Genomic DNA, 21,396 nt, shown 5'->3' on the forward strand with positions numbered 1-21,396 from the left:
CTGTTGAAGGATTTTCCAAGGCATGTCGTGATATAATGCATATACACTTTTAATGCAAACATATAGAAGTGAGCAAAACACAAGCAGCACAAAAAGGTTGAACATCGTTCTCAGACTAGCTGCTCTGTTGTTCAAAGCTGTGTCTCCACCGAAGAAGCAGCAGCGCCCTCTGCACAGAGAGGGCAAAAAAGCTTACAGCACCTGGTATTCCCAGGCGGTCTCCCATCCAAGTACTAACCAGGCCCGACCCTGCTTAGCTTCCGAGATCAGACGAGATCGGGCGTGTTCAGAGTGGTATGGCCGTAAGCAAGGGCAGAGCAGACAAACACACTATTTATACACCTTCACCGGCTCCGTCCTCATCCTTTCCTTTCCTTTCCTTTCCTTTCTCTATATCTGTGAGGGGGCAAACATTAGCGCACTTGAACACCTTTTGGGGAATGCCAGTGTTTTCAGAGAGTGGCTGCATTCCAGCGTTTCAATCTTTCCAGGTAATCACTGAGATATACCAGTGCAGCACAGCTGAAGACAGAGCGCTGTCATAAACATCAGTCCGACTGGGTCAGTAGAGAATAGCGGAGCGTCTTTGCTTGTTTCGCTCCGTGTCAACGCGTATGAATAGTGCATTTGTCTCCTGCACCTTGGCTTGCGGCCACACCGCCCTGAACGCGCCCGATCTCGTCCGATCTCGGAAGCCAAGCAGTGTCGGGCCTGGTTAGTACTTGGATGGGTGACCGCCTGGGAATTCCGGGTGCTGTAAGCTTTTTAATTTCTCTGCAAAAGCAGGGAACGAACTCAACTGTTGAAGGATTTTCCAAGGCATGTCGTGATATAATGCATATACACTTTTAATGCAAACATATAGAAGTGAGCAAAACACAAGCAGCACAAAAAGGTTGAACATCGTTCTCAGACTAGCTGCTCTGTTGTTCAAAGCTGTGTCTCCACCGAAGAAGCAGCAGCGCCCTCTGCACAGAGAGGGCAAAAAAGCTTACAGCACCTGGTATTCCCAGGCGGTCTCCCATCCAAGTACTAACCAGGCCTGACCCTGCTTAGGGAATTCCAGGTGCTGTAAGCTTTTTTATTTCTCTGCAAAAGCAGGGAACGCACTCAACTGTTGAAGGATTTTCCAAGGCATGTCATGATATAATGAGAGGGTATTCAAGGACGGTGACAGAGACGAGCTGAAGCTCGTACAGGGAGAAGTCAAGGTCCAGCTGAGAGAGGCAAAGGAGGAGTACAGAAGGAAGGTGGAACAGAAGCTGCAGCGGAACAACATGAGGGAGGTCTGGGATGGCATGAAAACCATTACAGGCTGCAAGAAGAAGGGCAGCAGCACAGAAGAGGGGGATGCTGGGAGAGCTAACCAGCTAAACCTGTTTTTTAACAGGTTTGAAACCCCAGCTCCCACAGCCAGTGACTGCCCACTTCACACCCCTCACACCCCCGTCACCCCCATCACGTCCATTATCACCTCAGACTACAGGGCACCGCAACCCGCCACACCCACGGACAGTTCAACCCTCCCCCCCACCCCTACCATAGACAGTTCAACCCCCCCTCCCCACCACCACGGACATTTCAATCCCCCTCCCCTTCACCATCACCAAGGAGCAGGTGAGCAAAGAGCTGAGGAGACTGTGCCCAAGGAAAGCAGCGGACCCGGACAAAGCGTGTCCAAGGATGCTCAAGGCCTGCTCTGCTGAACTGGGGAGCCGCTTCAGCAACTGTTCAACCATAGCCTGAGGCTGGGGAGGGTCTCTGTGCTCTGGAAGACTTCATGTCTCATCCCACATGCAGAAATACTCAGATGACACTGCAATAGTGGGCTGTATCAAGGATGGACAGGAGGGGGAGTACAGGAGCCTGATTGAGGGCTTTGTGGAGTGGTGCAGGTCCAACCGCCTACAGCTGAACACCTCCAAGACGAAGGAGATGGTTGTGGACTTCAGAAGGAAGAAACCGCAGCTCCAAGCTGTGTCCATCGAGGGGGTCGATGTGGGGAGGTGGTCCAGGGACCTACAAATACCTGGGGCTGCAGCTGGATGGACAGGTTGGATGTGGACAGCAAACATGGACGCTGTACACAGGAAAGGACAGAGCCATCTGTACTTCCTGAGAAGGCTGGGATCCTTCAACATATGCAAAAAACTGCTGCAGATGTTTTACCAGTCCGTGGTGGCCAGCGTCCTCTTCTACGCTGTGGTTTGCTGTGGGAGGAAGCAGCAAGAAGAGGGACTCTGCCCGACTGGACAGACTGGTGAGGAGAGCTGGCTCAGTGGTGGGCACAAAGGCTGGACTTTCGTTGGTGACTGTGGCAGAGAGAAGGACCCTGGACAAACTGCTGTCCATACTGGACAAACACCCACCACCCTCTGCACAACACCTTCAGCAGGCAGAGGAGCGTGTCAGTGCAGACTGCTGTCTCAATCCTGCTCCACCAACAGACACAATAACTCTTTCGTCCCCCTGGCCATCAGGCTGTACAACAGCTCGCAGTGATGTCAGGAAGCACAATAGACAATGGCCAAATGCACTCAAAAGCACTCATCTTTTATGGCCCAATTTAATTTAATTGTACACCATCCCCTGTCCCCTTAATACTCTTTACCTCTATGTCACTTTATATTTTTAACATCACTTTATATTTTTCATTTAGCTCATAGAGGCATTAAATGTATAAAACACTTATACTTCTACAGTCACTTTATGTAAATAGTTACAGTTGTACAAAACATTTTTATTCTTCATTTTTACTACAGTTGTACAAAACATTTTTATTCCACATTTTTATTTCTACTGTTTCTTTGATGTTGCATGTATGTTCAATGTATGTTCAATGTTTGTTGTTGCTACTGGATGCTTGAATTTCCTCCAGGATAAATAAAGTATCTATCTATCTATCTATCTATCTATCTATCTACACTTTTAATGCAAACATATAGAAGTGAGCAAAACACAAGCAGCACAAAAAGGTTGAACATCGTTCTCAGACTAGCTGCTCTGTTGTTCAAAGCTGTGTCTCCACCGAAGAAGCAGCAGCGCCCTCTGCACAGAGAGGGCAAAAAAGCTTACAGCACCTGGTATTCCCAGGCGGTCTCCCATCCAAGTACTAACCAGGCCCGACCCTGCTTAGCTTCCGAGATCAGACGAGATCGGGCGTGTTCAGAGTGGTATGGCCGTAAGCAAGGGCAGAGCAGACAAACACACTATTTATACACCTTCACCGGCTCCGTCCTCATCCTTTCCTTTCCTTTCCTTTCTCTATATCTGTGAGGGGGCAAACATTAGCGCACTTGAACACCTTTTGGGGAATGCCAGTGTTTGCAGAGAGTGGCTGCATTCCAGCGTTTCAATCTTTCCAGGTAATCACTGAGATATACCAGTGCAGCACAGCTGAAGACAGAGCGCTGTCATAAACATCAGTCCGACTGGGTCAGTAGAGAATAGCGGAGCGTCTTTGCTTGTTTCGCTCCGTGTCAACGCGTATGAATAGTGCATTTGTCTCCTGCCCCTTGGCTTGCGGCCACACCGCCCTGAACGCGCCCGATCTCGTCCGATCTCGGAAGCCAAGCAGTGTCGGGCCTGGTTAGTACTTGGATGGGTGACCGCCTGGGAATTCCGGGTGCTGTAAGCTTTTTAATTTCTCTGCAAAAGCAGGGAACGAACTCAACTGTTGAAGGATTTTCCAAGGCATGTCGTGATATAATGCATATACACTTTTAATGCAAACATATAGAAGTGAGCAAAACACAAGCAGCACAAAAAGGTTGAACATCGTCTCAGACTAGCTGCTCTGTTGTTCAAAAGCTGTGTCTCCACCGAAGAAGCAGCAGCGCCCTCTGCACAGAGAGGGCAAAAAAGCTTACAGCACCTGGTATTCCCAGGCGGTCTCCCATCCAAGTACTAACCAGGCCTGACCCTGCTTAGGGAATTCCAGGTGCTGTAAGCTTTTTTATTTCTCTGCAAAAGCAGGGAACGCACTCAACTGTTGAAGGATTTTCCAAGGCATGTCATGATATAATGAGAGGGTATTCAAGGACGGTGACAGAGACGAGCTGAAGCTCGTACAGGGAGAAGTCAAGGTCCAGCTGAGAGAGGCAAAGGAGGAGTACAGAAGGAAGGTGGAACAGAAGCTGCAGCGGAACAACATGAGGGAGGTCTGGGATGGCATGAAAACCATTACAGGCTGCAAGAAGAAGGGCAGCAGCACAGAAGAGGGGGATGCTGGGAGAGCTAACCAGCTAAACCTGTTTTTTAACAGGTTTGAAACCCCAGCTCCCACAGCCAGTGACTGCCCACTTCACACCCCTCACACCCCCGTCACCCCCATCACGTCCATTATCACCTCAGACTACAGGGCACCGCAACCCGCCACACCCACGGACAGTTCAACCCTCCCCCCCACCCCTACCATAGACAGTTCAACCCCCCTCCCCACCACCACGGACATTTCAATCCCCCTCCCCTTCACCATCACCAAGGAGCAGGTGAGCAAAGAGCTGAGGAGACTGTGCCCAAGGAAAGCAGCGGACCCGGACAAAGCGTGTCCAAGGATGCTCAAGGCCTGCTCTGCTGAACTGGGGAGCCGCTTCAGCAACTGTTCAACCATAGCCTGAGGCTGGGGAGGGTCTCTGTGCTCTGGAAGACTTCATGTCTCATCCCACATGCAGAAATACTCAGATGACACTGCAATAGTGGGCTGTATCAAGGATGGACAGGAGGGGGAGTACAGGAGCCTGATTGAGGGCTTTGTGGAGTGGTGCAGGTCCAACCGCCTACAGCTGAACACCTCCAAGACGAAGGAGATGGTTGTGGACTTCAGAAGGAAGAAACCGCAGCTCCAAGCTGTGTCCATCGAGGGGGTCGATGTGGAGGTGGTCAGGACCTACAAATACCTGGGGCTGCAGCTGGATGACAGGTTGGAGTGGACAGCAAACATGGACGCTGTACACAGGAAAGGACAGAGCCATCTGTACTTCCTGAGAAGGCTGGGATCCTTCAACATATGCAAAAAACTGCTGCAGATGTTTTACCAGTCCGTGGTGGCCAGCGTCCTCTTCTACGCTGTGGTTTGCTGGGGAGGAAGCAGCAAGAAGAGGGACTCTGCCCGACTGGACAGACTGGTGAGGAGAGCTGGCTCAGTGGTGGGCACAAAGCTGGACTTTCTGGTGACTGTGGCAGAGAGAAGGACCCTGGACAAACTGCTGTCCATACTGGACAACACCCACCACCCTCTGCACAACACCTTCAGCAGGCAGAGGAGCGTGTTCAGTGGCAGACTGCTGTCTCAATCCTGCTCCACCAACAGACACAATAACTCTTTCGTCCCCCTGGCCATCAGGCTGTACAACAGCTCGCAGTGATGTCAGGAAGCACAATAGACAATGGCCAAATGCACTCAAAAGCACTCATCTTTTATGGCCCAATTTAATTTAATTGTACACCATCCCCTGTCCCCTTAATACTCTTTACCTCTATGTCACTTTATATTTTTAACATCACTTTATATTTTTCATTTAGCTCATAGAGGCATTAAATGTATAAAACACTTATACTTCTACAGTCACTTTATGTAAATAGTTACAGTTGTACAAAACATTTTTATTCTTCATTTTTACTACAGTTGTACAAAACATTTTTATTCCACATTTTTATTTCTACTGTTTCTTTGATGTTGCATGTATGTTCAATGTATGTTCAATGTTTGTTGTTGCTACTGGATGCTTGAATTTCCTCCAGGATAAATAAAGTATCTATCTATCTATCTATCTATCTATCTATCTATCTATCTATCTATCTATCTATCTATCTATCTATCTACACTTTTAATGCAAACATATAGAAGTGAGCAAAACACAAGCAGCACAAAAAGGTTGAACATCGTTCTCAGACTAGCTGCTCTGTTGTTCAAAGCTGTGTCTCCACCGAAGAAGCAGCAGCGCCCTCTGCACAGAGAGGGCAAAAAAGCTTACAGCACCTGTGATTCCCAGGCGGTCTCCCACCCAAGTACTAACCCGGCCCGACCCTGCTTAGCTTCCGAGATCAGACGAGATCGGCGTGTTTCATAGTGGTATGGCCGTAAGCTAGGGCAGAGCAGACAAACACACTATTTATACACCTTCACCGGCTCCGTCCTCATCCTTTCCTTTCCTTTCCTTTCCTTTCTCTATATCTGTGAGGGGGCAAACATTAGCGCACTTGAACACCTTTTGTGGAATTCCCAGAGTTTTCAGAGAGTGGCTGCAGTCCAGCGTTTCAATCTTTCCAGGTAATCACTGAGATATACCAGTGCAGCACAGCTGAAGACAGAGCGCTGTCATAAACATCAGTCCTACTGGGTCAGTAGAGAGTAGCGAGCGTCTTTGCTTGTTCGCTCCGTGTCAACGCGTATGAATAGTGCATTGTCTCCTGCACCTTGGCTTGCGGCCACACCACCCTGAAACGCGCCCGATCTCGTCCGATCTCGGAAGCCAAGCAGTCGGGCCTGGTTAGTACTTGGATGGGTGACCGCCTGGGAATTCCGGGTGCTGTAAGCTTTTTAATTTCTCTGCAAAAGCAGGGAACGAACTCAACTGTTGAAGGATTTTCCAAGGCATGTCGTGATATAATGCATATACACTTTTAATGCAAACATATAGAAGTGAGCAAAACACAAGCAGCACAAAAAGGTTGAACATCGTTCTCAGACTAGCTGCTCTGTTGTTCAAAGCTGTGTCTCCACCGAAGAAGCAGCAGCGCCCTCTGCACAGAGAGGGCAAAAAAGCTTACAGCACCTGGTATTCCCAGGCGGTCTCCCATCCAAGTACTAACCAGGCCCGACCCTGCTTAGCTTCCGAGATCAGACGAGATCGGGCGTGTTCAGAGTGGTATGGCCGTAAGCAAGGGCAGAGCAGACAAACACACTATTTATACACCTTCACCGGCTCCGTCCTCATCCTTTCCTTTCCTTTCCTTTCCTTTCTCTATATCTGTGAGGGGGCAAACATTAGCGCACTTGAACACCTTTTGGGGAATGCCAGTGTTTTCAGAGAGTGGCTGCATTCCAGCGTTTCAATCTTTCCAGGTAATCACTGAGATATACCAGTGCAGCACAGCTGAAGACAGAGCGCTGTCATAAACATCAGTCCGACTGGGTCAGTAGAGAATAGCGGAGCGTCTTTGCTTGTTTCGCTCCGTGTCAACGCGTATGAATAGTGCATTTGTCTCCTGCACCTTGGCTTGCGGCCACACCGCCCTCAACGCGCCCCATCTCGTCCGATCTCGGAAGCCAAGCAGTGTCGGGCCTGGTTAGTACTTGGATGGGTGACCGCCTGGGAATTCCGGGTGCTGTAAGCTTTTTAATTTCTCTGCAAAAGCAGGGAACGAACTCAACTGTTGAAGGATTTCCAAGGCATGTCGTGATATAATGCATATACACTTTTAATGCAAACATATAGAAGTGAGCAAAACACAAGCAGCACAAAAAGGTTGAACATCGTTCTCAGACTAGCTGCTCTGTTGTTCAAAGCTGTGTCTCCACCGAAGAAGCAGCAGCGCCCTCTGCACAGAGAGGGCAAAAAAGCTTACAGCACCTGGTATTCCCAGGCGGTCTCCCATCCAAGTACTAACCAGGCCTGACCCTGCTTAGGGAATTCCAGGTGCTGTAAGCTTTTTTATTTCTCTGCAAAAGCAGGGAACGCACTCAACTGTTGAAGGATTTTCCAAGGCATGTCATGATATAATGAGAGGGTATTCAAGGACGGTGACAGAGACGAGCTGAAGCTCGTACAGGGAGAAGTCAAGGTCCAGCTGAGAGAGGCAAAGGAGGAGTACAGAAGGAAGGTGGAACAGAAGCTGCAGCGGAACAACATGAGGGAGGTCTGGGATGGCATGAAAACCATTACAGGCTGCAAGAAGAAGGGCAGCAGCACAGAAGAGGGGGATGCTGGGAGAGCTAACCAGCTAAACCTGTTTTTTAACAGGTTTGAAACCCCAGCTCCCACAGCCAGTGACTGCCCACTTCACACCCCCGTCACCCCCATCACGTCGATTATCACCTCAGACTACAGGGCACCGCAACCCGCCACACCCACGGACAGTTCAACCCTCCCCCCCACCCCTACCATAGACAGTTCAACCCCCCCTCCCCACCACCACGGACATTTCAATCCCCCTCCCCTTCACCATCACCAAGGAGCAGGTGAGCAAAGAGCTGAGGAGACTGTGCCCAAGGAAAGCAGCGGACCCGGACAAAGCGTGTCCAAGGATGCTCAAGGCCTGCTCTGCTGAACTGGGGAGCCGCTTCAGCAACTGTTCAACCATAGCCTGAGGCTGGGGAGGGTCTCTGTGCTCTGGAAGACTTCATGTCTCATCCCACATGCAGAAATACTCAGATGACACTGCAATAGTGGGCTGTATCAAGGATGGACAGGAGGGGGAGTACAGGAGCCTGATTGAGGGCTTTGTGGAGTGGTGCAGGTCCAACCGCCTACAGCTGAACACCTCCAAGACGAAGGAGATGGTTGTGGACTTCAGAAGGAAGAAACCGCAGCTCCAAGCTGTGTCCATCGAGGGGGTCGATGTGGAGGTGGTCAGGACCTACAAATACCTGGGGCTGCAGCTGGATGACAGGTTGGAGTGGACAGCAAACATGGACGCTGTACACAGGAAAGGACAGAGCCATCTGTACTTCCTGAGAAGGCTGGGATCCTTCAACATATGCAAAAAACTGCTGCAGATGTTTTACCAGTCCGTGGTGGCCAGCGTCCTCTTCTACGCTGTGGTTTGCTGGGGAGGAAGCAGCAAGAAGAGGGACTCTGCCCGACTGGACAGACTGGTGAGGAGAGCTGGCTCAGTGGTGGGCACAAAGCTGGACTTTCTGGTGACTGTGGCAGAGAGAAGGACCCTGGACAAACTGCTGTCCATACTGGACAACACCCACCACCCTCTGCACAACACCTTCAGCAGGCAGAGGAGCGTGTTCAGTGGCAGACTGCTGTCTCAATCCTGCTCCACCAACAGACACAATAACTCTTTCGTCCCCCTGGCCATCAGGCTGTACAACAGCTCGCAGTGATGTCAGGAAGCACAATAGACAATGGCCAAATGCACTCAAAAGCACTCATCTTTTATGGCCCAATTTAATTTAATTGTACACCATCCCCTGTCCCCTTAATACTCTTTACCTCTATGTCACTTTATATTTTTAACATCACTTTATATTTTTCATTTAGCTCATAGAGGCATTAAATGTATAAAACACTTATACTTCTACAGTCACTTTATGTAAATAGTTACAGTTGTACAAAACATTTTTATTCTTCATTTTTACTACAGTTGTACAAAACATTTTTATTCCACATTTTTATTTCTACTGTTTCTTTGATGTTGCATGTATGTTCAATGTATGTTCAATGTTTGTTGTTGCTACTGGATGCTTGAATTTCCTCCAGGATAAATAAAGTATCTATCTATCTATCTATCTATCTATCTATCTATCTATCTATCTATCTATCTACACTTTTAATGCAAACATATAGAAGTGAGCAAAACACAAGCAGCACAAAAAGGTTGAACATCGTTCTCAGACTAGCTGCTCTGTTGTTCAAAGCTGTGTCTCCACCGAAGAAGCAGCAGCGCCCTCTGCACAGAGAGGGCAAAAAAGCTTACAGCACCTGGTATTCCCAGGCGGTCTCCCATCCAAGTACTAACCAGGCCCGACCCTGCTTAGCTTCCGAGATCAGACGAGATCGGGCGTGTTCAGAGTGGTATGGCCGTAAGCAAGGGCAGAGCAGACAAACACACTATTTATACACCTTCACCGGCTCCGTCCTCATCCTTTCCTTTCCTTTCCTTTCCTTTCTCTATATCTGTGAGGGGGCAAACATTAGCGCACTTGAACACCTTTTGGGGAATGCCAGTGTTTGCAGAGAGTGGCTGCATTCCAGCGTTTCAATCTTTCCAGGTAATCACTGAGATATACCAGTGCAGCACAGCTGAAGACAGAGCGCTGTCATAAACATCAGTCCTACTGGGTCAGTAGAGAGTAGCGGAGCGTCTTTGCTTGTTTCGCTCCGTGTCAACGCGTATGAATAGTGCATTTGTCTCCTGCCCCTTGGCTTGCGGCCACACCGCCCTGAACGCGCCCGATCTCGTCCGATCTCGGAAGCCAAGCAGTGTCGGGCCTGGTTAGTACTTGGATGGGTGACCGCCTGGGAATTCCGGGTGCTGTAAGCTTTTTAATTTCTCTGCAAAAGCAGGGAACGAACTCAACTGTTGAAGGATTTTCCAAGGCATGTCGTGATATAATGCATATACACTTTTAATGCAAACATATAGAAGTGAGCAAAACACAAGCAGCACAAAAAGGTTGAACATCGTTCTCAGACTAGCTGCTCTGTTGTTCAAAGCTGTGTCTCCACCGAAGAAGCAGCAGCGCCCTCTGCACAGAGAGGGCAAAAAAGCTTACAGCACCTGGTATTCCCAGGCGGTCTCCCATCCAAGTACTAACCAGGCCTGACCCTGCTTAGGGAATTCCAGGTGCTGTAAGCTTTTTTATTTCTCTGCAAAAGCAGGGAACGCACTCAACTGTTGAAGGATTTTCCAAGGCATGTCATGATATAATGAGAGGGTATTCAAGGACGGTGACAGAGACGAGCTGAAGCTCGTACAGGGAGAAGTCAAGGTCCAGCTGAGAGAGGCAAAGGAGGAGTACAGAAGGAAGGTGGAACAGAAGCTGCAGCGGAACAACATGAGGGAGGTCTGGGATGGCATGAAAACCATTACAGGCTGCAAGAAGAAGGGCAGCAGCACAGAAGAGGGGGATGCTGGGAGAGCTAACCAGCTAAACCTGTTTTTTAACAGGTTTGAAACCCCAGCTCCCACAGCCAGTGACTGCCCACTTCACACCCCTCACACCCCCGTCACCCCCATCACGTCCATTATCACCTCAGACTACAGGGCACCGCAACCCGCCACACCCACGGACAGTTCAACCCTCCCCCCCACCCCTACCATAGACAGTTCAACCCCCCCTCCCCACCACCACGGACATTTCAATCCCCCTCCCCTTCACCATCACCAAGGAGCAGGTGAGCAAAGAGCTGAGGAGACTGTGCCCAAGGAAAGCAGCGGACCCGGACAAAGCGTGTCCAAGGATGCTCAAGGCCTGCTCTGCTGAACTGGGGAGCCGCTTCAGCAACTGTTCAACCATAGCCTGAGGCTGGGGAGGGTCTCTGTGCTCTGGAAGACTTCATGTCTCATCCCACATGCAGAAATACTCAGATGACACTGCAATAGTGGGCTGTATCAAGGATGGACAGGAGGGGGAGTACAGGAGCCTGATTGAGGGCTTTGTGGAGTGGTGCAGGTCCAACCGCCTACAGCTGAACACCTCCAAGACGAAGGAGATGGTTGTGGACTTCAGAAGGAAGAAACCGCAGCTCCAAGCTGTGTCCATCGAGGGGGTCGATGTGGAGGTGGTCAGGACCTACAAATACCTGGGGCTGCAGCTGGATGACAGGTTGGAGTGGACAGCAAACATGGACGCTGTACACAGGAAAGGACAGAGCCATCTGTACTTCCTGAGAAGGCTGGGATCCTTCAACATATGCAAAAAACTGCTGCAGATGTTTTACCAGTCCGTGGTGGCCAGCGTCCTCTTCTACGCTGTGGTTTGCTGGGGAGGAAGCAGCAAGAAGAGGGACTCTGCCCGACTGGACAGACTGGTGAGGAGAGCTGGCTCAGTGGTGGGCACAAAGCTGGACTTTCTGGTGACTGTGGCAGAGAGAAGGACCCTGGACAAACTGCTGTCCATACTGGACAACACCCACCACCCTCTGCACAACACCTTCAGCAGGCAGAGGAGCGTGTTCAGTGGCAGACTGCTGTCTCAATCCTGCTCCACCAACAGACACAATAACTCTTTCGTCCCCCTGGCCATCAGGCTGTACAACAGCTCGCAGTGATGTCAGGAAGCACAATAGACAATGGCCAAATGCACTCAAAAGCACTCATCTTTTATGGCCCAATTTAATTTAATTGTACACCATCCCCTGTCCCCTTAATACTCTTTACCTCTATGTCACTTTATATTTTTAACATCACTTTATATTTTTCATTTAGCTCATAGAGGCATTAAATGTATAAAACACTTATACTTCTACAGTCACTTTATGTAAATAGTTACAGTTGTACAAAACATTTTTATTCTTCATTTTTACTACAGTTGTACAAAACATTTTTATTCCACATTTTTATTTCTACTGTTTCTTTGATGTTGCATGTATGTTCAATGTATGTTCAATGTTTGTTGTTGCTACTGGATGCTTGAATTTCCTCCAGGATAAATAAAGTATCTATCTATCTATCTATCTATCTATCTATCTATCTATCTATCTATCTATCTATCTATCTATCTATCTATCTACACTTTTAATGCAAACATATAGAAGTGAGCAAAACACAAGCAGCACAAAAAGGTTGAACATCGTTCTCAGACTAGCTGCTCTGTTGTTCAAAGCTGTGTCTCCACCGAAGAAGCAGCAGCGCCCTCTGCACAGAGAGGGCAAAAAAGCTTACAGCACCTGGTATTCCCAGGCGGTCTCCCATCCAAGTACTAACCAGGCCCGACCCTGCTTAGCTTCCGAGATCAGACGAGATCGGGCGTGTTCAGAGTGGTATGGCCGTAAGCAAGGGCAGAGCAGACAAACACACTATTTATACACCTTCACCGGCTCCGTCCTCATCCTTTCCTTTCCTTTCCTTTCCTTTCTCTATATCTGTGAGGGGGCAAACATTAGCGCACTTGAACACCTTTTGGGGAATGCCAGTGTTTTCAGAGAGTGGCTGCATTCCAGCGTTTCAATCTTTCCAGGTAATCACTGAGATATACCAGTGCAGCACAGCTGAAGACAGAGCGCTGTCATAAACATCAGTCCGACTGGGTCAGTAGAGAATAGCGGAGCGTCTTTGCTTGTTTCGCTCCGTGTCAACGCGTATGAATAGTGCATTTGTCTCCTGCACCTTGGCTTGCGGTCACACCGCCCTGAATGCGCCCGATCTCGTCCGATCTCGGAAGCCAAGCAGTGTCGGGCCTGGTTAGTACTTGGATGGGTGACCGCCTGGGAATTCCGGGTGCTGTAAGCTTTTTAATTTCTCTGCAAAAGCAGGGAACGAACTCAACTGTTGAAGGATTTTCCAAGGCATGTCGTGATATAATGCATATACACTTTTAATGCAAACATATAGAAGTGAGCAAAACACAAGCAGCACAAAAAGGTTGAACATCGTTCTCAGACTAGCTGCTCTGTTGTTCAAAGCTGTGTCTCCACCGAAGAAGCAGCAGCGCCCTCTGCACAGAGAGGGCAAAAAAGCTTACAGCACCTGGTATTCCCAGGCGGTCTCCCATCCAAGTACTAACCAGGCCCGACCCTGCTTAGCTTCCGAGATCAGACGAGATCGGGCGTGTTCAGAGTGGTATGGCCGTAAGCAAGGGCAGAGCAGACAAACACACTATTTATACACCTTCACCGGCTCCGTCCTCATCCTTTCCTTTCCTTTCCTTTCCTTTCTCTATATCTGTGAGGGGGCAAACATTAGCGCACTTGAACACCTTTTGGGGAATGCCAGTGTTTTCAGAGAGTGGCTGCATTCCAGCGTTTCAATCTTTCCAGGTAATCACTGAGATATACCAGTGCAGCACAGCTGAAGACAGAGCGCTGTCATAAACATCAGTCCGACTGGGTCAGTAGAGAATAGCGGAGCGTCTTTGCTTGTTTCGCTCCGTGTCAACGCGTATGAATAGTGCATTTGTCTCCTGCACCTTGGCTTGCGGCCACACCGCCCTGAATGCGCCCGATCTCGTCCGATCTCGGAAGCCAAGCAGTGTCGGGCCTGGTTAGTACTTGGATGGGTGACCGCCTGGGAATTCCGGGTGCTGTAAGCTTTTTAATTTCTCTGCAAAAGCAGGGAACGAACTCAACTGTTGAAGGATTTTCCAAGGCATGTCGTGATATAATGCATATACACTTTTAATGCAAACATATAGAAGTGAGCAAAACACAAGCAGCACAAAAAGGTTGAACATCGTTCTCAGACTAGCTGCTCTGTTGTTCAAAGCTGTGTCTCCACCGAAGAAGCAGCAGCGCCCTCTGCACAGAGAGGGCAAAAAAGCTTACAGCACCTGGTATTCCCAGGCGGTCTCCCATCCAAGTACTAACCAGGCCTGACCCTGCTTAGGGAATTCCAGGTGCTGTAAGCTTTTTTATTTCTCTGCAAAAGCAGGGAACGCACTCAACTGTTGAAGGATTTTCCAAGGCATGTCATGATATAATGAGAGGGTATTCAAGGACGGTGACAGAGACGAGCTGAAGCTCGTACAGGGAGAAGTCAAGGTCCAGCTGAGAGAGGCAAAGGAGGAGTACAGAAGGAAGGTGGAACAGAAGCTGCAGCGGAACAACATGAGGGAGGTCTGGGATGGCATGAAAACCATTACAGGCTGCAAGAAGAAGGGCAGCAGCACAGAAGAGGGGGATGCTGGGAGAGCTAACCAGCTAAACCTGTTTTTTAACAGGTTTGAAACCCCAGCTCCCACAGCCAGTGACTGCCCACTTCACACCCCTCACACCCCCGTCACCCCCATCACGTCCATTATCACCTCAGACTACAGGGCACCGCAACCCGCCACACCCACGGACAGTTCAACCCTCCCCCCCACCCCTACCATAGACAGTTCAACCCCCCCTCCCCACCACCACGGACATTTCAATCCCCCTCCCCTTCACCATCACCAAGGAGCAGGTGAGCAAAGAGCTGAGGAGACTGTGCCCAAGGAAAGCAGCGGACCCGGACAAAGCGTGTCCAAGGATGCTCAAGGCCTGCTCTGCTGAACTGGGGAGCCGCTTCAGCAACTGTTCAACCATAGCCTGAGGCTGGGGAGGGTCTCTGTGCTCTGGAAGACTTCATGTCTCATCCCACATGCAGAAATACTCAGATGACACTGCAATAGTGGGCTGTATCAAGGATGGACAGGAGGGGGAGTACAGGAGCCTGATTGAGGGCTTTGTGGAGTGGTGCAGGTCCAACCGCCTACAGCTGAACACCTCCAAGACGAAGGAGATGGTTGTGGACTTCAGAAGGAAGAAACCGCAGCTCCAAGCTGTGTCCATCGAGGGGGTCGATGTGGAGGTGGTCAGGACCTACAAATACCTGGGGCTGCAGCTGGATGACAGGTTGGAGTGGACAGCAAACATGGACGCTGTACACAGGAAAGGACAGAGCCATCTGTACTTCCTGAGAAGGCTGGGATCCTTCAACATATGCAAAAAACTGCTGCAGATGTTTTACCAGTCCGTGGTGGCCAGCGTCCTCTTCTACGCTGTGGTTTGCTGGGGAGGAAGCAGCAAGAAGAGGGACTCTGCCCGACTGGACAGACTGGTGAGGAGAGCTGGCTCAGTGGTGGGCACAAAGCTGGACTTTCTGGTGACTGTGGCAGAGAGAAGGACCCTGGACAAACTGCTGTCCATACTGGACAACACCCACCACCCTCTGCACAACACCTTCAGCAGGCAGAGGAGCGTGTTCAGTGGCAGACTGCTGTCTCAATCCTGCTCCACCAACAGACACAATAACTCTTTCGTCCCCCTGGCCATCAGGCTGTACAACAGCTCGCAGTGATGTCAGGAAGCACAATAGACAATGGCCAAATGCACTCAAAAGCACTCATCTTTTATGGCCCAATTTAATTTAATTGTACACCATCCCCTGTCCCCTTAATACTCTTTACCTCTATGTCACTTTATATTTTTAACATCACTTTATATTTTTCATTTAGCTCATAGAGGCATTAAATGTATAAAACACTTATACTTCTACAGTCACTTTATGTAAATAGTTACAGTTGTACAAAACATTTTTATTCTTCATTTTTACTACAGTTGTACAAAACATTTTTATTCCACATTTTTATTTCTACTGTTTCTTTGATGTTGCATGTATGTTCAATGTATGTTCAATGTTTGTTGTTGCTACTGGATGCTTGAATTTCCTCCAGGATAAATAAAGTATCTATCTATCTATCTATCTATCTATCTATCTATCTATCTATCTATCTATCTATCTATCTATCTATCTATCTACACTTTTAATGCAAACATATAGAAGTGAGCAAAACACAAGCAGCACAAAAAGGTTGAACATCGTTCTCAGACTAGCTGCTCTGTTGTTCAAAGCTGTGTCTCCACCGAAGAAGCAGCAGCGCCCTCTGCACAGAGAGGGCAAAAAAGCTTACAGCACCTGGTATTCCCAGGCGGTCTCCCATCCAAGTACTAACCAGGCCCGACCCTGCTTAGCTTCCGAGATCAGACGAGATCGGGCGTGTTCAGAGTGGTATGGCCGTAAGCAAGGGCAGAGCAGACAAACACACTATTTATACACCTTCACCGGCTCCGTCCTCATCCTTTCCTTTCCTTTCCTTTCCTTTCTCTATATCTGTGAGGGGGCAAACATTAGCGCACTTGAACACCTTTTGGGGAATGCCAGTGTTTTCAGAGAGTGGCTGCATTCCAGCGTTTCAATCTTTCCAGGTAATCACTGAGATATACCAGTGCAGCACAGCTGAAGACAGAGCGCTGTCATAAACATCAGTCCTACTGGGTCAGTAGAGAGTAGCGGAGCGTCTTTGCTTGTTTCGCTCCGTGTCAACGCGTATGAATAGTGCATTTGTCTCCTGCCCCTTGGCTTGCGGCCACACCGCCCTGAACGCGCCCGATCTCGTCCGATCTCGGAAGCCAAGCAGTGTCGGGCCTGGTTAGTACTTGGATGGGTGACCGCCTGGGAATTCCGGGTGCTGTAAGCTTTTTAATTTCTCTGCAAAAGCAGGGAACGAACTCAACTGTTGAAGGATTTTCCAAGGCATGTCGTGATATAATGCATATACACTTTTAATGCAAACATATAGAAGTGAGCAAAACACAAGCAGCACAAAAAGGTTGAACATCGTTCTCAGACTAGCTGCTCTGTTGTTCAAAGCTGTGTCTCCACCGAAGAAGCAGCAGCGCCCTCTGCACAGAGAGGGCAAAAAAGCTTACAGCACCTGGTATTCCCAGGCGGTCTCCCATCCAAGTACTAACCAGGCCTGACCCTGCTTAGGGAATTCCAGGTGCTGTAAGCTTTTTTATTTCTCTGCAAAAGCAGGGAACGCACTCAACTGTTGAAGGATTTTCCAAGGCATGTCATGATATAATGAGAGGGTATTCAAGGACGGTGACAGAGACGAGCTGAAGCTCGTACAGGGAGAAGTCAAGGTCCAGCTGAGAGAGGCAAAGGAGGAGTACAGAAGGAAGGTGGAACAGAAGCTGCAGCGGAACAACATGAGGGAGGTCTGGGATGGCATGAAAACCATTACAGGCTGCAAGAAGAAGGGCAGCAGCACAGAAGAGGGGGATGCTGGGAGAGCTAACCAGCTAAACCTGTTTTTTAACAGGTTTGAAACCCCAGCTCCCACAGCCAGTGACTGCCCACTTCACACCCCTCACACCCCCGTCACCCCCATCACGTCCATTATCACCTCAGACTACAGGGCACCGCAACCCGCCACACCCACGGACAGTTCAACCCTCCCCCCCACCCCTACCATAGACAGTTCAACCCCCCCTCCCCACCACCACGGACATTTCAATCCCCCTCCCCTTCACCATCACCAAGGAGCAGGTGAGCAAAGAGCTGAGGAGACTGTGCCCAAGGAAAGCAGCGGACCCGGACAAAGCGTGTCCAAGGATGCTCAAGGCCTGCTCTGCTGAACTGGGGAGCCGCTTCAGCAACTGTTCAACCATAGCCTGAGGCTGGGGAGGGTCTCTGTGCTCTGGAAGACTTCATGTCTCATCCCACATGCAGAAATACTCAGATGACACTGCAATAGTGGGCTGTATCAAGGATGGACAGGAGGGGGAGTACAGGAGCCTGATTGAGGGCTTTGTGGAGTGGTGCAGGTCCAACCGCCTACAGCTGAACACCTCCAAGACGAAGGAGATGGTTGTGGACTTCAGAAGGAAGAAACCGCAGCTCCAAGCTGTGTCCATCGAGGGGGTCGATGTGGAGGTGGTCAGGACCTACAAATACCTGGGGCTGCAGCTGGATGACAGGTTGGAGTGGACAGCAAACATGGACGCTGTACACAGGAAAGGACAGAGCCATCTGTACTTCCTGAGAAGGCTGGGATCCTTCAACATATGCAAAAAACTGCTGCAGATGTTTTACCAGTCCGTGGTGGCCAGCGTCCTCTTCTACGCTGTGGTTTGCTGGGGAGGAAGCAGCAAGAAGAGGGACTCTGCCCGACTGGACAGACTGGTGAGGAGAGCTGGCTCAGTGGTGGGCACAAAGCTGGACTTTCTGGTGACTGTGGCAGAGAGAAGGACCCTGGACAAACTGCTGTCCATACTGGACAACACCCACCACCCTCTGCACAACACCTTCAGCAGGCAGAGGAGCGTGTTCAGTGGCAGACTGCTGTCTCAATCCTGCTCCACCAACAGACACAATAACTCTTTCGTCCCCCTGGCCATCAGGCTGTACAACAGCTCGCAGTGATGTCAGGAAGCACAATAGACAATGGCCAAATGCACTCAAAAGCACTCATCTTTTATGGCCCAATTTAATTTAATTGTACACCATCCCCTGTCCCCTTAATACTCTTTACCTCTATGTCACTTTATATTTTTAACATCACTTTATATTTTTCATTTAGCTCATAGAGGCATTAAATGTATAAAACACTTATACTTCTACAGTCACTTTATGTAAATAGTTACAGTTGTACAAAACATTTTTATTCTTCATTTTTACTACAGTTGTACAAAACATTTTTATTCCACATTTTTATTTCTACTGTTTCTTTGATGTTGCATGTATGTTCAATGTATGTTCAATGTTTGTTGTTGCTACTGGATGCTTGAATTTCCTCCAGGATAAATAAAGTATCTATCTATCTATCTATCTATCTATCTATCTATCTATCTATCTATCTATCTATCTATCTATCTACACTTTTAATGCAAACATATAGAAGTGAGCAAAACACAAGCAGCACAAAAAGGTTGAACATCGTTCTCAGACTAGCTGCTCTGTTGTTCAAAGCTGTGTCTCCACCGAAGAAGCAGCAGCGCCCTCTGCACAGAGAGGGCAAAAAAGCTTACAGCACCTGGTATTCCCAGGCGGTCTCCCATCCAAGTACTAACCAGGCCCGACCCTGCTTAGCTTCCGAGATCAGACGAGATCGGGCGTGTTCAGAGTGGTATGGCCGTAAGCAAGGGCAGAGCAGACAAACACACTATTTATACACCTTCACCGGCTCCGTCCTCATCCTTTCCTTTCCTTTCCTTTCCTTTCTCTATATCTGTGAGGGGGCAAACATTAGCGCACTTGAACACCTTTTGGGGAATGCCAGTGTTTTCAGAGAGTGGCTGCATTCCAGCGTTTCAATCTTTCCAGGTAATCACTGAGATATACCAGTGCAGCACAGCTGAAGACAGAGCGCTGTCATAAACATCAGTCCGACTGGGTCAGTAGAGAGTAGCGGAGCGTCTTTGCTTGTTTCGCTCCGTGTCAACGCGTATGAATAGTGCATTTGTCTCCTGCACCTTGGCTTGCGGCCACACCGCCCTGAACGCGCCCGATCTCGTCCGATCTCGGAAGCCAAGCAGTGTCGGGCCTGGTTAGTACTTGGATGGGTGACCGCCTGGGAATTCCGGGTGCTGTAAGCTTTTTAATTTCTCTGCAAAAGCAGGGAACGAACTCAACTGTTGAAGGATTTTCCAAGGCATGTCGTGATATAATGCATATACACTTTTAATGCAAACATATAGAAGTGAGCAAAACACAAGCAGCACAAAAAGGTTGAACATCGTTCTCAGACTAGCTGCTCTGTTGTTCAAAGCTGTGTCTCCACCGAAGAAGCAGCAGCGCCCTCTGCACAGAGAGGGCAAAAAAGCTTACAGCACCTGGTATTCCCAGGCGGTCTCCCATCCAAGTACTAACCAGGCCTGACCCTGCTTAGGGAATTCCAGGTGCTGTAAGCTTTTTTATTTCTCTGCAAAAGCAGGGAACGCACTCAACTGTTGAAGGATTTTCCAAGGCATGTCATGATATAATGAGAGGGTATTCAAGGACGGTGACAGAGACGAGCTGAAGCTCGTACAGGGAGAAGTCAAGGTCCAGCTGAGAGAGGCAAAGGAGGAGTACAGAAGGAAGGTGGAACAGAAGCTGCAGCGGAACAACATGAGGGAGGTCTGGGATGGCATGAAAACCATTACAGGCTGCAAGAAGAAGGGCAGCAGCACAGAAGAGGGGGATGCTGGGAGAGCTAACCAGCTAAACCTGTTTTTTAACAGGTTTGAAACCCCAGCTCCCACAGCCAGTGACTGCCCACTTCACACCCCTCACACCCCCGTCACCCCCATCACGTCCATTATCACCTCAGACTACAGGGCACCGCAACCCGCCACACCCACGGACAGTTCAACCCTCCCCCCCACCCCTACCATAGACAGTTCAACCCCCCCTCCCCACCACCACGGACATTTCAATCCCCCTCCCCTTCACCATCACCAAGGAGCAGGTGAGCAAAGAGCTGAGGAGACTGTGCCCAAGGAAAGCAGCGGACCCGGACAAAGCGTGTCCAAGGATGCTCAAGGCCTGCTCTGCTGAACTGGGGAGCCGCTTCAGCAACTGTTCAACCATAGCCTGAGGCTGGGGAGGGTCTCTGTGCTCTGGAAGACTTCATGTCTCATCCCACATGCAGAAATACTCAGATGACACTGCAATAGTGGGCTGTATCAAGGATGGACAGGAGGGGGAGTACAGGAGCCTGATTGAGGGCTTTGTGGAGTGGTGCAGGTCCAACCGCCTACAGCTGAACACCTCCAAGACGAAGGAGATGGTTGTGGACTTCAGAAGGAAGAAACCGCAGCTCCAAGCTGTGTCCATCGAGGGGGTCGATGTGGAGGTGGTCAGGACCTACAAATACCTGGGGCTGCAGCTGGATGACAGGTTGGAGTGGACAGCAAACATGGACGCTGTACACAGGAAAGGACAGAGCCATCTGTACTTCCTGAGAAGGCTGGGATCCTTCAACATATGCAAAAAACTGCTGCAGATGTTTTACCAGTCCGTGGTGGCCAGCGTCCTCTTCTACGCTGTGGTTTGCTGGGGAGGAAGCAGCAAGAAGAGGGACTCTGCCCGACTGGACAGACTGGTGAGGAGAGCTGGCTCAGTGGTGGGCACAAAGCTGGACTTTCTGGTGACTGTGGCAGAGAGAAGGACCCTGGACAAACTGCTGTCCATACTGGACAACACCCACCACCCTCTGCACAACACCTTCAGCAGGCAGAGGAGCGTGTTCAGTGGCAGACTGCTGTCTCA

At 49.5% G+C, this 21,396-nt stretch overlaps 16 non-coding genes and 2 pseudogenes across 16 annotated transcripts; 9 read left to right on the forward strand and 9 right to left on the reverse strand.

The window, feature by feature from the left end:
• Nucleotides 1-189: 189 nt before the first annotated feature.
• Nucleotides 190-308, reverse strand: LOC119016270. Its single transcript, XR_005073960.1, has one exon. It is a non-coding gene; the product is annotated as a 5S ribosomal RNA (ribosomal RNA).
• Nucleotides 309-644: 336 nt separating this feature from the next.
• Nucleotides 645-763, forward strand: LOC119016279. The gene has a single exon (XR_005073969.1). It is a non-coding gene; the product is annotated as a 5S ribosomal RNA (ribosomal RNA).
• A 2,305-nt stretch (nt 764-3,068) lies between these two features.
• Nucleotides 3,069-3,187, reverse strand: LOC119016281. The gene has a single exon (XR_005073971.1). It is a non-coding gene; the product is annotated as a 5S ribosomal RNA (ribosomal RNA).
• Nucleotides 3,188-3,518: 331 nt separating this feature from the next.
• LOC119016280 lies at nt 3,519-3,637 on the forward strand. The gene has a single exon (XR_005073970.1). It is a non-coding gene; the product is annotated as a 5S ribosomal RNA (ribosomal RNA).
• Nucleotides 3,638-5,968: 2,331 nt separating this feature from the next.
• Nucleotides 5,969-6,087, reverse strand: LOC119016291. Its single transcript, XR_005073980.1, has one exon. It is a non-coding gene; the product is annotated as a 5S ribosomal RNA (ribosomal RNA).
• A 334-nt stretch (nt 6,088-6,421) lies between these two features.
• Nucleotides 6,422-6,539, forward strand: LOC119016294 (annotated as a pseudogene).
• A 225-nt stretch (nt 6,540-6,764) lies between these two features.
• On the reverse strand, nt 6,765-6,883 carry LOC119016293. Its single transcript, XR_005073981.1, has one exon. It is a non-coding gene; the product is annotated as a 5S ribosomal RNA (ribosomal RNA).
• Nucleotides 6,884-7,219: 336 nt separating this feature from the next.
• On the forward strand, nt 7,220-7,338 carry LOC119016292 (annotated as a pseudogene).
• Nucleotides 7,339-9,644: 2,306 nt separating this feature from the next.
• Nucleotides 9,645-9,763, reverse strand: LOC119016296. Its single transcript, XR_005073982.1, has one exon. It is a non-coding gene; the product is annotated as a 5S ribosomal RNA (ribosomal RNA).
• Nucleotides 9,764-10,099: 336 nt separating this feature from the next.
• Nucleotides 10,100-10,218, forward strand: LOC119016282. The gene has a single exon (XR_005073972.1). It is a non-coding gene; the product is annotated as a 5S ribosomal RNA (ribosomal RNA).
• A 2,336-nt stretch (nt 10,219-12,554) lies between these two features.
• LOC119016297 lies at nt 12,555-12,673 on the reverse strand. The gene has a single exon (XR_005073983.1). It is a non-coding gene; the product is annotated as a 5S ribosomal RNA (ribosomal RNA).
• Nucleotides 12,674-13,009: 336 nt separating this feature from the next.
• Nucleotides 13,010-13,128, forward strand: LOC119016287. The gene has a single exon (XR_005073976.1). It is a non-coding gene; the product is annotated as a 5S ribosomal RNA (ribosomal RNA).
• A 225-nt stretch (nt 13,129-13,353) lies between these two features.
• LOC119016271 lies at nt 13,354-13,472 on the reverse strand. The gene has a single exon (XR_005073961.1). It is a non-coding gene; the product is annotated as a 5S ribosomal RNA (ribosomal RNA).
• Nucleotides 13,473-13,808: 336 nt separating this feature from the next.
• On the forward strand, nt 13,809-13,927 carry LOC119016278. The gene has a single exon (XR_005073968.1). It is a non-coding gene; the product is annotated as a 5S ribosomal RNA (ribosomal RNA).
• A 2,336-nt stretch (nt 13,928-16,263) lies between these two features.
• On the reverse strand, nt 16,264-16,382 carry LOC119016272. Its single transcript, XR_005073962.1, has one exon. It is a non-coding gene; the product is annotated as a 5S ribosomal RNA (ribosomal RNA).
• A 336-nt stretch (nt 16,383-16,718) lies between these two features.
• LOC119016284 lies at nt 16,719-16,837 on the forward strand. Its single transcript, XR_005073973.1, has one exon. It is a non-coding gene; the product is annotated as a 5S ribosomal RNA (ribosomal RNA).
• Nucleotides 16,838-19,165: 2,328 nt separating this feature from the next.
• Nucleotides 19,166-19,284, reverse strand: LOC119016273. Its single transcript, XR_005073963.1, has one exon. It is a non-coding gene; the product is annotated as a 5S ribosomal RNA (ribosomal RNA).
• Nucleotides 19,285-19,620: 336 nt separating this feature from the next.
• Nucleotides 19,621-19,739, forward strand: LOC119016285. The gene has a single exon (XR_005073974.1). It is a non-coding gene; the product is annotated as a 5S ribosomal RNA (ribosomal RNA).
• Nucleotides 19,740-21,396: the final 1,657 nt, after the last annotated feature.

This window comes from Acanthopagrus latus, unplaced genomic scaffold, assembly GCF_904848185.1.
Source record: "Acanthopagrus latus isolate v.2019 unplaced genomic scaffold, fAcaLat1.1, whole genome shotgun sequence".
In the NCBI taxonomy this organism is placed as follows: Eukaryota; Metazoa; Chordata; class Actinopteri; order Spariformes; family Sparidae; genus Acanthopagrus; species Acanthopagrus latus.